The sequence below is a fragment of the Odocoileus virginianus genome, chromosome 6, assembly GCF_023699985.2.
Source record: "Odocoileus virginianus isolate 20LAN1187 ecotype Illinois chromosome 6, Ovbor_1.2, whole genome shotgun sequence".
Classification (NCBI taxonomy): Eukaryota; Metazoa; Chordata; class Mammalia; order Artiodactyla; family Cervidae; genus Odocoileus; species Odocoileus virginianus.
Window position 1 is genome coordinate 69,159,157 of NC_069679.1, and position 11,465 is coordinate 69,170,621.

General features: G+C 50.3%; 1 protein-coding gene across 4 annotated transcripts in view; it reads right to left on the bottom strand.

Moving 5' to 3' along the window:
- Positions 1-10,664, bottom strand: part of SLC8A3 (solute carrier family 8 member A3) — a 157,578-nt gene extending 146,914 nt beyond the window's left edge. Inside the window, exon 1 of one of the 4 annotated variants that reach the window (XM_070469556.1) lies at positions 10,545-10,664. The gene's annotated coding sequence lies outside the window, so the exon portion shown is untranslated. Of the gene's footprint in view, positions 1-9,637; positions 10,478-10,544 lie in introns of those variants that run through there. The other 3 variants (XM_070469557.1, XM_070469555.1, XM_070469559.1) reach the window with 3 other exon arrangements.
- Between the last annotated feature and the right edge of the window lie 801 nt (positions 10,665-11,465).

Here is an 11,465-nt window from a genome sequence, read left to right on the forward strand (position 1 = left end):
TGAAAGCTCACAACTTGATCCTGCTTGCAGGATCTCAGTTCCCTGACCAGGGATGGAATCATGACCCCTGCAGTGGAAGTGCAGAGTCTTAATCACTGGACCATCAGGGAATTCCTACTCTTTTCTTTTCTTCAGAGCACCCACACTGGCTGGAATCATTGCTTTTCTATCTGTTCACTGGTTTATCATAGAATATAAAATCCATGGGAGCAGACAACTTGATCTTTTTTCTCACCATGATATTCTCAGGCTCCTTGACTGCAGCCTGGCAGAGTGAATGTCAGCATTTGTTGAAGAGATCAGGGCTCACTCTGCAGGACTAAGCGTTTTTGGAAAGATGCACCTGTGAAAGGAGATGTCAAGCTTCTGGGAAGCCTTGGGGTAGAGAGGTAAATGGTTAAAACCCATGATCTCAGAGAACCGGCAGTTCTGTTCATTTGAAAGCACCAATAGGACCACAAGTATTTGGAAGGCTATTGGGAGACTATTTCTAAATGTATTTCATTCTATCTACCTTAGTCCTCTCATGGGCACCTTACTTCTCCTCCAGGGTGTGTGGCCTCATAATAGCCAATACTCATAGTGCACTATTCCCTCAACAAATATGAAGTGATAGTATGTACCAACAGTTGACAAAGGCCTTCTTGCTCCCATTCAGTCCTCACGAGGATGTTCATAATGATGAAGAAACAGAGGCTCAGTTAGCTGCCTAGAGTTTCCAATCCAAGAAATAACAGAGTCAGAACCAAACCTTGGTCCTCCAGCTTTCAGGGGGTCTCCCTCCACCAAGCTGGAAAAGCATCACATCAGCAAAGACCAAGAGACAACATTCCCTATTACTGTAAAGGAAATAAGGGCTGGGCCAGGGGCATGAGAAGCCCAGGGCAGCCTGAGGGGGTATCATTCCCACCTTTCAGTGTTCCCAGAGAAAACGACTTGGGTTCTATCTTTCAGAATTATCCACAGAGAGAGGGCTGACATCCCTCTGCCCTACTGCCTACCCATGAAGGGAAAGCTGGTCATAAAAGCTGGTACTTTTATGTACCTTTTCCTCAGCTCATTCTCCAGGAGACTGATCTATTTTTTAATACCATTTAGTTCTCTTAATTTTTAAATGTTAAAATATGGGACTAAATCATATCACTGCCCAAAGGAAGAGCAAATGGACTCAGGTAAGCACTCAGAGTTCTCTCTCTGATACATGGCTGGGAAAGTCTCTTCTACACTCAACTCCAGGGATGTTCTGGGCCCTTCTTTCACAAGAGGGCACTAGGAGCAGACTCCTAGGGCTTCCAGCAGATCCAGCTGCTGTCTTGGCAGTTGTGATCTCTCTCTATCTGACCAGGAATCGAACCCACTGCCCCCTGCAATGGAAAGGAGGAGTCTTAACCACTGGACAATCACAGAAGTCCTATTCTTCCTCTACTTTAGAGCACACACACTGGCTGGTCATTAATGATTCCCCTTGAAGTTGACTCCCCCATTAGTTCCTCCTGAGAATCTGGAAGGCACAGACTCAAGATGATTCTTCCTGAATCCTAGGGGAGAGAGTACAGTGATAAGGTAGAGAGTAAGCGGAATCTTTGGAAAGCCACTGGGCAAAGGGATTCCAGGTAGATTCTCAACACAGTCTCAGTTCAGTTCAGCTCAGTCGCTCAGTCATGTCCGACTCTTTGCAACCCCATCAACCACAGCACACCAGGCCTCCCTGTCCATCACCAACTCCCGGAGTTTACTCAAACTCATGCCCATCGAGTCGGTGATGCCATCCAGCCATCTCATCCTCTGTCGTCCCCTTCTCCTCCTGCCCCCAATCCCTCCCAGGATCAGGGTCTTTTCCAATGAGTCAACTCTTCACATGAGGTGGCCAAAGCATTGAAGTTTCAGCTTCAGCATCAGTCCTTCCAATGAACACCCAGGACTGATCTCCTTTAGGATGGACTGGTTGGATCTCCGTGCAGTCCAAGGGACTCTCAAGAGTCTTCTCCAACACCACAGTTCAAAAGCATCAAATCTTCAGCACTCAGCTTTCTTCACAGTCCAACTCTCACATCCATACATGACCACTGGAAAAACCATAGCCTTGACTAGACAGAATCTACATGGATCCAAATACATCCTTTCTGGATGGAAAAGGAAAAGCAGAAGCATAGGACTTGAGACTGAACTGTCTGGAGCATTTGGGGGCTGAGCATGACTACTAGTCATTCTGAGAATGGCCTGGAGGGTCGCAGTGGGAAGGGACTCCACACAGGAGGGCCAACCTCAGGCCACCAGGGCCCTCAACCAGCTCAGGATGCCTTGTAGCCCAGACAGCCAGATAGTTGGATTGGCTGCTCATCTCACCTCTAGAGACCCAATGTAATAACAGACACACTGGGGGCTTCCAATTGCAGCTGGAAAGCTCTGAAACAAAAGATGTGATCAGCATGAATAATATCCTTAGGAGGAGGTGATCTATAAGCTGTGGAACCAGACCCACAGAACACAAAATTTTCAGGGAAGTAGATTAAAAGTCAACACATCCAACATAGCCTTTTTTAAGGGTAAGGAATGTGAGGCCCAGAAAGCAGCAATGGGTTTTGCCTATAGCTGTCAGAAGAGATAGTAACTAAAATATACTGTTCTTTCCACTTGTTCAATGCATCTTCTGTGATACCACATTGCCCGTTTCTGGGTTGATTCTTTTATTCCTTCGCTGGCTCCTTTAATGATAAATAGGACAGATTCTCTTTCTTGATCTTAGTCCACCTGCCTCAAGAGTGAGGTAGGTTATTCACTTTTCATTGAACAGCCACTGTGTTTCAGGTACTATACAACAAGAAGTGGGAGAGAGAGAAAGGACTTGGTCCAGGAAAGAAGGTAAGTCTCAAGATGAAAAAAATATATATATTTTTTTAATAATAAAAAAAACTGCATTTCCATAAATATAAGGGACTTGTGAAAAACAGATGCTGCATTATCAAAATTCAGAATAAGAGACTGCTTCTTCACAGTCTTCCCATCAGAAAGAGGCATTTGAACTGAAGAACAGGTAGGATTCTAAGGGAACGGCAAACCGTGAACAAAGGCACAGAAGAAAGGACAAGTATACTTAGGTGCCCACATGGGAACTGTAAAAAGTGAGACCAGAGTGGAGTGATGAAACAGGCCATGGAGGACCCTGAATATCAGGAGTTGGACTGCTGCAAAAAGTGAGAGGCCCTTCAAGGTTTTTGTGTGGGAAAATGACAAGCCTAGATTGGTGTTTTAGGAGGGCAATCTTATAACAGTCACTAAAATGAATTGAAGGACTGGAAGAATGAAGTTGAGAAGATGTTAGAAAGTTACCGTTTATAGTATCATCATAATAATATAGCTTAGAAAGTTATTTTTTTACAGGTACTGTAAGGATTGAGTGGGAAAAATCAATGTTGGGCACTTTGCAATACAGTAGCTTGACTCTGTTGCAAATATACAAATGTTGGCTGCTATAATAATAATTTCTATTATAATTATCATTATTATTATGTAAGAGGTTGTCAAATCCATACTGAGGTAGTGGTAGTAGGGATAGAGAAGAGAGGAATGGACTGAACAGATGTAAGCAACACAACAGTCCCCCTTTATCTGTGTGGGATAAATTCTTAGGACCCCCAAGTGGATGTCTGAAACTGCAAATAGAACTTCACTCTATGTATACTATGTTTTTTCCTGTTGATACACATTTACAGTTAAATTTCCAAATTAGGCCCAGAAAGATTGAAGGAGGAAGGAGAAGGGGGCAACAGAGGATGAGATGGTTGGATGGCATCACCGACTCAATGGACATGAGTTTGAGTAAACTCTGAGAGTTGGTGATAGACAGGGAGGCCTGGCGTGCTGCAATTCATGGGGTCACAAAGAGTCGGACACAACTGAGCGACTAAACTGAACAGAACTGAAATAGGTGAGCAACAATAACTAATAATAAAATAAAACAATTAAAACAATATACTGTAATAAAAGTTGTGTGGTTGTATTCTCTTTCATTCTCTCACTCAGAATATCTTATGGTGGTGCTGGTTTAGTCGCTAAGTCATATTGGACTCTTGCAATCCCAAGGACTATAGCCTGCCAGGCTCCTCTGTCCATGGGATTTCCCAGGCAAGAATACTCGAGTGGGTTGCCATTTCCTTATCCAGTGGATCTTCCCAATCCAGGGATTGAACCCAGGTCTCCTGCACTACAGGAAGATTCATTACTGACTGAGCTACCAGGGAAGCCCCCAGAATATCTTATCGTACAAATTTAATGCCTTTTCCATTTTAACGGAGCACTTTATCACACACAGTGGCTGTAACTTTTGCAGCCTGAGGTGCAACAGCAAACCTGTGGGAGAAAACTGGGAGGGAGGAGAGGATATTGGAGACGAAGGGAAAGAGGGCCCACCTAGAGAGCTAGAGAAACCTGGAGAGTTCTGTGTGATAGAAGTCAAGAGGGGAAAGTTTCAAGGAGCTAATGAGCAATCTTTTCTGGTGGGGGTTGGGGGAAATCAGGAATAAGTTATTATATTTAGGGGAATGAGAAGTCCTTGCATGAGTGAGAGTTGGGCAGAAGGTAGGAAAAAATGAGAAAGCGAGGGATTAAGTGAATGAATGAGTGATGGGGAAATAGAAACAGATGTCTACTTTAAAATTTCAAGTGTGTGGAAAGCAAGATGGGGACAGAAAATGACAGGGGAGGAAGTGAACAAAGGGATATTCTTGCCAGGATGTTGAGCATGCTTACAATTAGATGGAGGGGATTCAATGCTCAAAAAGAAAGAGCTCAGGGCAAGCTGATGAAGGCAGGGCAGGAGGGACATTGGGCAGGAAGGGAAGGGAGAGCTTTTTTAAATTGAGAGATCAGTGACAAGCAAGGATGGAGAACAAAGTTGGTAGATCAGGGTGCAAAGGAAGAGTGTGCAAGCTCACACTATTTGGTTCATTCTCTAGGATGAACAAAGTGGTGTGTGACCTGGACATCCTCTCCTCTCAAGTGATTTGGAAATTGCCATTTGGAAACCCCGGGCAGGAATACAGTTTCCAGACCCACTTCCGGATCCAGTCCCCACATGACCCAGCATTCCTGTACACAACCAGGATAGCACTATTTGTCATTCAGACATCAAGGCAGTAAATGCTACCTGACCCATTCCAAAAGCTGTTTTCTTAGTAGACATGATCCTGTATACCCATCTAAATACATTTGATTCAGAATTGGCCTCTATTTACTCTTCATATTATAAAAAAATGTACAAACAAGTATACTATCAAGGGTGAAACAGATCACCAGCCCCGGTTGGATGCATGAGACAAGTGCTCAGGGCTGGTGCACTGGGAAGACCCAGAGGGATGGGATGGAGAGGGAGGTGGGAGGGGGGATCGGGATGGGGAACACATGTAAATCCATGGCTGATTCATGTCAATGTATGGCAAAAACCAATACAATATTGTAATTAGCCTCCAACTAATACAAATAAATGAAAAAATAAATAAATAAATAAATAAATAAATAATGTACATATACATGTGATTCTTCCTATCTAGATGTCTTATTCAATAGTCTTTATGGATCACAATCCTTCTTACCCCTCACCTTCCCACTCAAGACCTTCCCCAGGCCCCAGAGATCTCAGATCTTTAGGGGTCCACCTTGCTGGGCAGCTCAGCTGACTGGGAAGAGTGTCTTAGACATGCTGGAGCCATTTTTCCTTTCCCTTGAGGGAGTCTACCCAGCGTTGGGTTTAGAGTGCCCATCCAAAAAACAGAGACAACTGAACCAAATCAATCTTATTAAAGAAAATAGGGAAATTTCTTCCTAGAAGGAGAGCTCTGGTTTGTATGCTAAAACAGAAAGAGGAACCCCCTAACCCTCCCTCACAGGCCAGCAGGATGACAATGCACAAGGGTTCCACAACAGTCCCCTACTCCCTCTCGTGACTTTCTGGTCTTGATGCACTATCTAAAATGCAAATCTGACCGTGCACTTCAGTACTGAAAACCTTCCCAAGTCCCCACTGGAAACTCAGTGGAAAACCTTAGCATGAAGTACAAGTCCTTCAAGATCTGGCCCCTAGAACTTCTCTAAACTCATCTCTCTGAACTTTACCCTCAGTCTTCAGTCATTTGAAAGAGCTCTTATACACTTTAGGCCTTTGCGAACTGATCCCTTCAGGGCTTCCCTGACCACTCAGCAATAAAGAATCTGCCTGCAATGCAGGAGACTGATGCAGGTTCCATCTCTGGGTGGGTAAGATCCTCTGGAGTAGGAAATGGCAACCCACTCCAGTATTCTGTCCTGGGAAGTCCCATGGACAGAGCCTGGTGGGCTACAGTCCATGGGGTTTCAGAGAGTTGGACATGATTGAAGACAGCACAGCACATACTGATCCTTTCACTCAAAGAAACTTCTCTCCCACCTTTCCCCTCCCTACTTTCACCAAAGCCAGCTCCTCCCTAGCCTGTCTTTCTGGGATCAGCTATCCCTAGAAGTTCTCCTTAAGACACCCTAGAGACGTGATCTTCCTACATTTTGACTGCACCTGGGATGCAGCCTTCACAGAGAGGAATCAGTTTAAATGGTAATTGTGTGTTCACTAGTTGGTTATCCCTGCTGGGATGAGTGTGTGTTTATGAGGAAAGGAAACATTCTATTTTATTTGCCTCTGTACCCAGCAAATACTTGGTCAAGGGGATTGTTGAATATTTACTGAATAAATAACTGATTTATTGAATCAATGAAAGCTTTCTTTTTTGGAGTCAAATGTATTTCTGAAACTCATCAAATGTTTGAGTTTCCAAGCAAAGCAACCAGGCTTGAGTGCAAAGGGAGTGATTTTCTCTTTTGATCCAACCTTGGTAGCTTGAAGAGAAGATGTGTGACACATCCCTCCAAATCCAGATTGTCAGCAGTGAGTGACTGGACCATGTAGGCTGAGGGGCAATGCCCACAGTGACTACCCAGGGACAATACCAGTAACTACGCCAGGGGCTGCACAAGGGGCCGCCTTGCACAGGGACAGGGCAGGGCTGGATCAGGAGGACACTCCCTCGGCTTCAGGGTCGCAGCCCAGGGAGAAGTCCAGGACAGGGTCAGTTTGCTGGCCCTATTCTTCCTTCTCTGCCAGGAGGCTCTGCAGGGCCACGCGTACATGCATGCTCAGTCGCTTCAGCCGTGTCCGACTCTTTGTGACCCCATGGACTGTAGCCCACCAGGCTCCTCTGTCCATGGGATTCTCCAGGCAAGAATACTGGAGGGGGTTGCCATGCCCTTCTCTAGGGGATCTTCCCAACCCAGGGATCAAACCTGCATCTTCTCTTGTCTCCTGCATTGGCGGATGGGTTCTTTACTACTAGCGCCACCTGGGAAGGACTGTAGCCCTTCTGCAAGAGATGGCAAAGTAGAGATCAGAGGAGAGGTAACTTATTCCTCCTGTTCCATTCATTCACCCAGCATTGATGGAGTAGCTTCTCTATGCCAGGCACGCTGCCAGACCCTGGGGGTACAAGGTGAATACACACCAGCTCTCTTTCCTCCCTTCATGCAGCCTATTGTCCAGAGGCGTGACTGGCATTACTCAATCACATAAATAAACTGAACGTGCATCTTTAAACTACTTCAAAATAATAGGTTCAAGTTAGGAGTGTAGAATAAGGGAATCTGGCTTAGGGAAGGTAGGGAAAGCTCCTTGAGAAAGTCACCAATGAACTAAGGACAGAAGGATAAACAGGAGTACAATAGACAGGGACGAAGGGTTGGAAGAGCAATAAAGCATTCCCAGGTAGAGAAAACCACCTAAACAGCCTTCCCATCTTCATGAAGTCTGAGAACCACTTCAACCAAATTTAGGTCCCACCTGCTTCTGCTCAACCCCATATCTATATTTTATTTAAAGGAACAGGGAACTGTGGAGTGGACTTGTATGTGCGAACTGCAAAGGGGGGTTGCAGATAGCGGTGAGGGGCTGGGAGACCACAGCTGCCCCCAACTCTGACCCTCAGCCCTGCTCGCGTGGAGAGGCGCAAGGCAAGAAGGCAAGGCGCGGGTTCCTTTCAAACTCGGACCCCACAAGGCACGCAGGAAGAAGGGCCGGCGGGAGGGAGGACCTGAGCGTATCTCCCTCTGTCAGCGAGAAGCAGGGTGCAGCAGCTATATTTGAAAATCGAGGTAAACAAGAGCTCAGCTCAAGTGGACAGGGCACAACAGCTGCGGAAGATTAATCACACACGGCTGCGAGTCACCAGGTCGCCACGAGGCCCCCACCAGCAGGCCGGATGTTCTCCCATCACGTACCCACGGCTCCCTCCGCCCGGGGTGTTCCTCGGCCACTCCAGGGCGCGCAGCCCTGCTCCCAGCTGCGGCCTGCCCTTCTGACAAACTACCCCGGGTTTCAATCTTTCTGCCCAGGAGCCCAACCAAACGTTCGGGGTTGGTTTTCTAAATACCAGGGGATAGAGCCAAAGACAGACAAGAGAGAGCGCGCGCCAGACTGAGGGAGAGAGAGAGACGGACAAGGAGAGACAGAGAGGGAGAGAGAGACAGGCGGCAGGCAGGCGGGCAGGGAGCGGGTAAATTTATGGCACTGCATTAAAGGCGTTTGTTCTATTTAACCCCCACCCTCTCCCTCCACGGTTAAAAATAAAACACAGTGAATAAAGAGGAGGGGAAAAATCGTTTTTTCCCCTCCCGAAACATAACGCTTTCTTCATTTCCCCAGTGGCTCGGGTCCTCGGGGCAGGTCAGGCAGGGTCTTGCAGGAGCAGGCCAGCCTCTGAATGAAGGCCTGTGGCTGTGTGCGTGTGTGCATGTGTGTGGCGGTGGCGGTGAGGGGTGTGTAGGCGAGCGGGGGTGGGGGTGGGGCGGGGAGGAGGCGGGGTGGGGAGAGGGGATAGTTACACACTTCACGTCTCTCCACCTGGCCCCGGCCCGCCCAGAGCAGAGCGGCCGGGAGAACACCGGCCGGGAGAAAGCCTCCTTCTCCCCGCCCCCTTGGCCGCCGCGGGCTGGTGCGCCGGGGCTGCAGTTCCCGACCCGCGGCGGTGGAGTCCCGAGGTTGGGGTGCGCGCGGGCGTGCGTACAGGCGGGCGCGCGCCGAGTGGGTAACGCGCTCCCCTCGCAGCCCCCAAACCCCACGGGCGCTCGCCACCCCGGGAGCACAACACTCGTTGGCACAGCCCAGGCACACACATGCATACACGCATCCAGCACACAACACGGCGCTCAGCCTCCCTAATGCGCACCCGTCCGTAACCCTACAAACCCACGACCAGCCCAGGCATCTCTGCACCGTGCCCCCCCACACACACACACCATCACCACCACCGCACCTCCCAGGAGGCACTCAGAACGCCCCCCACCCCACCTCCCAGCACCGCCTGCATCCCAGTATACTTTCCGGGGCACCCTCCCCCGCCACCTCTTCTGACACTAGACCCGCAGGAAAGCAGTTCACGTGAATGATCTCGAGAAAGAACTTAATTAACACCGTTATTCACAAGCCGGAACTCTCAAGGGGACATCCCCAAACCCACCCCCTCCACCACCACCACCCCCCGCCGCCCCCGCCCGACCTCTGCCTCCCCGGCCTCGGGCGCCGGTTGAGGGGGAAGGGCAGGAGGCTCAGCCCTTCACTCACCGTTTCCTCTCGGTCTCTCGGGCGGGGTGGGCAAGGGAGGGGGGGGGGTGAGAAAGGTGCGCGTTGCCCCCGCCGCCGGGCTCCTCACCGGCCGCAGCGGCTCATCGCCCCAGCGGGCTGTCCGCCGGCCGCAGCCGCGTCCGGGGCATGTCAGTCCGCCGCCGCCGCCCGCCCGCCGGGCTCGTGGGCTACCAGCTTTCAGGGAGCCTTGGAGCAGCGCATCCGGAGGGCGAGGGCTAGGGCCGGAGCAGGGGGCCTGGGGAGGAGTCCCTCGGCACCGGTTTAAGGAGCAGAGAGCACGCTTCCGTAGACCCCCGGGAAACCCCGACTCGGTCGCGGGCTCGGACTAAAGCCCTGGAGAGGCCCGGAGTCCCGGCCGCCCGCAGCAAGGGGATCCCTGCCGGGAGGGGCAGGAAGGCGAGCGGCCCGGCGCGCCCTGGCGGCTCCGAGGACCCCGGACTTGCAGTCTGCGTCGCCGGGGCTTTCCCGGGGCTGGGAGCGCGCCGGCTCTTCCCCTAGCACGCCGTCACCGCGGGACTCGTCTCGGCCTCGCCGCGCGCGGAGGGGACGCGCGGAGGGTCTGGTTTCTGGGCGAGCCGAGAGCTTTGCCCATTAAGCTGCTGGAGGAAGCCAAATCAAAAAGCCAATCTCCAAGCCTCCAAAACCCAACGTCACCCTATCACGGCATGACTAGCCGCGCATATTTATCCTCGCGCGCCGATGGGGGTGATTTTCAGAGAGCTTTCCGACCAGCAGCGGGGAGCCGAGTCCGCCTCTCGCATCCCGAGAGCCCCCAGGACCGAATGCAGACGGAACCCGTAGCCCGAGGCCACCCACCCAATCTTTGGAGCCTGGCGCCGGGCGCCTCCTGGCCAGCGGCAGTTCCAAGACGGCGGCGCGTCCTGACCTGGATTCCGCGGAGTCCAGAGCTCCGGGCAGCGGCGGGGAGGGAGGGCAGGCGGGCGCGCAGCACCGGCTTTCCCCTTGTCCTCAGGAGACGCCGCCTGCAATCCCGAAATTAAGTCTCCACCAAACACATCTGTGGTTTTTAAATATAGCAGGGGACGATTAACCAGGCAGGGTCCACCCAGGCCTAGGGGAGGAGTTGAGGGGGGATGGAGGTTAGCAGTGGAGGGAAAAGAAAACTCCCTTTTTCCCCTCTTTTTTTTCCCCCTTCTGTTCGTGGTGCAGAACTCAGTCTGTCATTTTCTCAACCCAAATCAAACAACAGCTTGTGACAGACGCTTGGGTGAGCGCCGGTATGTTGGCTTTGGGGTTTTTAAGGCTAAAAATACGAGGGGGCTGTCTCCCAAATTGCTGCTTCTTCTGGGCCTGGCGTCTGGAAGAGAGATGATCCTTTGATGCAGCAACAGAACTAGGGTTTGGGGCTTGGCTTACACGAAGTGTACATACGTAGCCTTAAATCAGATGCCTGTAATTTCTGCTATATTTGTCAGGCTTGGTCCTGGAGGCCTGAGGGGTGGGCAAGCCTCTCCTAAGAATGGGGTTTCACATCCCTGTCTATGGACGGCATTAGGCAGATCTGGTAGGGGCTTCTGTAGAGATGCCAGGGCAGATTCTGGGAGAGAACATAGGGGCACGAAGTTGCTCTCAGGCCTTTGCTGCCTGAAGCCGAAAATGATGGGCAAAAAAAGTGAGAATAGTACTCTGCAAGTGTCAGCACCTCCTCAGGGCCAAGTGCCCCCTGCTAATTAATTTATTGCCTAATTTCATGTCATCCTCACAAAACTCTGTGAGACAGGTACAGTTATGAACTCCATTTTTCTCTTGAGGAAATTGAGCCTTAGAGAGGTTAAAAAACCATCCC